The sequence below is a fragment of the Myodes glareolus genome, chromosome 4, assembly GCF_982192425.1.
Source record: "Myodes glareolus chromosome 4, mMyoGla1.1, whole genome shotgun sequence".
Taxonomy (NCBI): Eukaryota; Metazoa; Chordata; class Mammalia; order Rodentia; family Cricetidae; genus Myodes; species Myodes glareolus.
This window is the reverse complement of record NC_142029.1, coordinates 107,771,654-107,774,175: the sequence shown is the minus strand read 5'-3', so window position 1 is coordinate 107,774,175 and position 2,522 is coordinate 107,771,654. Positions and strand designations below refer to the sequence as shown.

The 2,522-nt window shown below is 51.1% G+C and overlaps 1 pseudogene; it reads right to left on the bottom strand.

Moving 5' to 3' along the window:
- Positions 1 to 1,343: 1,343 nt before the first annotated feature.
- Positions 1,344 to 1,528, bottom strand: LOC148122428 (Nuclear RNase P; annotated as a pseudogene).
- Between the last annotated feature and the right edge of the window lie 994 nt (positions 1,529 to 2,522).

Sequence of the window (2,522 nt, the reverse complement as noted above, 5' to 3'; positions counted from 1 at the left end):
GAGAGGCTTGAACGCTGTCCTGATTGGTTAATGCCATTCTGCTGGTCTGAGCATGTGCAAGCAAGGGTGCAGGCAAGGGTGCTCAGCCCCACGTGGCTACCTCCAAACTGCAGGACCACCTGTGCCTCCAGGTGGCTCCCAACAGCTCCCCCTATTATTGTCTTTAAGAGCAATAAGGCAAAACTATTTTCCAATCTGGTCCCCACCTCACTTGGGCTAGCAGGTAGCACACCAATCAAAGACATACAGCACTTCCACCTAGACACAGCATGTCAAGAATATCTCTGCTCCCACCCATTCCTAAGGAAGGAAAAGGCAAAGTAGAGTCAGTCAGAAAATTGTTAAGAGATAAGAGGTTGCACAGGGTGTTGCTCAAGTCGATGGTGTGAAACAGCTGCTCTTGGCACCGCCCAGAAGGTCATCTCTGCTGCCTCCGCACGAATCTTCCACAGCAGGACACTCAGCATCCACTGGATCATCTTTCTTCTTTATTTCTCTTGTCAGTCTCGCTGGCACCCAGATGTATGTCAGCATTTCTAGAAAAACATAAACAAAACTCTCCTCCCAAATAAACATTTAAGAGTATTAAAAACTCTCAGTGTAAAAATTCAGCACAATCAGTACTGGAAGTAGGCTGGTTTTGAACTTAGAGACTTGCAGGTCTCCGTTTCAAAGAGCAAATCTTGTTTGTCTGTGCCATCAAAGCAGGCCTTAGAATTAGATGGAATTGCTTTCAAACAGAGCATCTCTGTCTGCTGTTGTTTTTCCAGCAAAATTTTGAATTAAAAATTAAGTGTAAAGAATGCAAGAGAAATCCTTTCTCTGGGGGAAGCTGTCACTGGTAGTCCCCCTCTTTTGTCTAACACCAAAACAGTTGTCACTGGGAATAGAACTCATGACCTTTGGAAGAGCAGGCAGTGCTCTTAACCATTGAGCCATCTCTCCAGCTCCCCTATTCAGATGGAAAAACCTCTAGGTAGCATTGTTTTATTCCACCCGTTGCCTCAGGCAAAAGGTCCGCCTTTGTTACCTAGGATACGGTAACCAGGTTGACGCGCCTTTATTATGATAATCACGACCAGTTCTGCCTGAAGTTTATGAGGGAAAATGGACGTCGTTAATCTCTCTGGCTGCTTCCTGCTGACGACGGGACGATGTTTGGGGGATAAATGTTTTTATCTGACTGAATTTTTGGCGACAAATGTTTTTATCTGACTAAATTTTTGGGGACAGCGGCTGTGAGCGGCGGCAGCAGCAGCGGACGGCGGCGGCTGCCACAGCTCCGCCTCTGAGGCCCATTATGGCGCGCTCCGCATGGCCCCGCCCCGGGCCGTGCGTGTTTCCGCGGGCGATCTGTGCACCCTGCCTCACCTCAGGCAATGAACTCGTACCGCCGGCCGTGAGTCTCCGGTGAGGGGGGGCCTCTCCTGCCCAGTCAGGGCCGTGGGGGCCCCAGTCTCAGACCTTCCCAGGGGCCGGGGAGTGACGAGCACTCAGCACGTGGCCCCGCCGATGAGCTTCCTCCACCCGCCCATGTTGCTATGGAAACGCGGTTCAGAGTTTGGCCCCTCTCCATCTTTAGGTCTTTAGCGGCGCTGCTGCTCAGAGCTCAAGTGCTGGGATTAAAGGCGTGCGCCACCACCGCCCGGCCACTTCCTCAATCAAAATTAAAGTTTTCTGTACGTGAGAGCCAGAGACTGAGCTCTCTTAACAAAATTAGGCGAAAATCACCTCAGAAAGTTCTGTGGCTCTTTAAGAACAGGAAAGGCAGTGATCGAGCCCGCCTCCCTACGAGACTGTTGCCTCGGGGTCTCTAACAGCGAGTTTGGACGGAGGAAGCCGCGGATCTCCCAACCGTAAACCTCGCTTTTTCTCAGTTCCACCTGCACTGAACTTAAGGGGTTTTTCTGCCCCGTTGCTTCTGGTACCTTCTTTCAGATACCTTAACTTTGATTCTTTCTATTTTCTTTTCTTTTTAGGCCTATACTTTTTCCATTCTTTTTCCTCCCCTTTCTGGAGGATTTAACTGACGTCACTCACCGCTCCACGTGTTCAGAGTTCTGAAATTCACGGCTCTCTGTGTCCTGGTGTCTGATCTCGGCTTTTTCTCCCGGGCTTTCAGCACGTTGCTGGGCGCTTCCTTCTCAGGGTCCCCCGGCGTAATTGTCAGGGTCCCTCGGCGTCCCGGGGTTTCGAGCACCAGTTGCGGCGCGCATCCTGACCAGCAGGAATGAACGCCACTAAAAACGAGAATTCCTTCCCTGGTCACGTCTTTATTCGGAGCCCTTTGATTGAGGAAAATTGGGGGAAGGGAAGATAGAGCAGGGACAAGAGAAAGCTTAGAGAGAGCGGAAGTAGAGTCCCAAGGCAGCTGCTTTTAAACGGTGGAGAGGCTTGAACGCTGTCCTGATTGGTTAATGCCATTCTGCTGGTCTGAGCATGTGCAAGCAAGGGTGCAGGCAAGGGTGCTCAGCCCCACGTGGCTACCTCCAAACTGCAGGACCACCTGTGCCTCCAGGTGG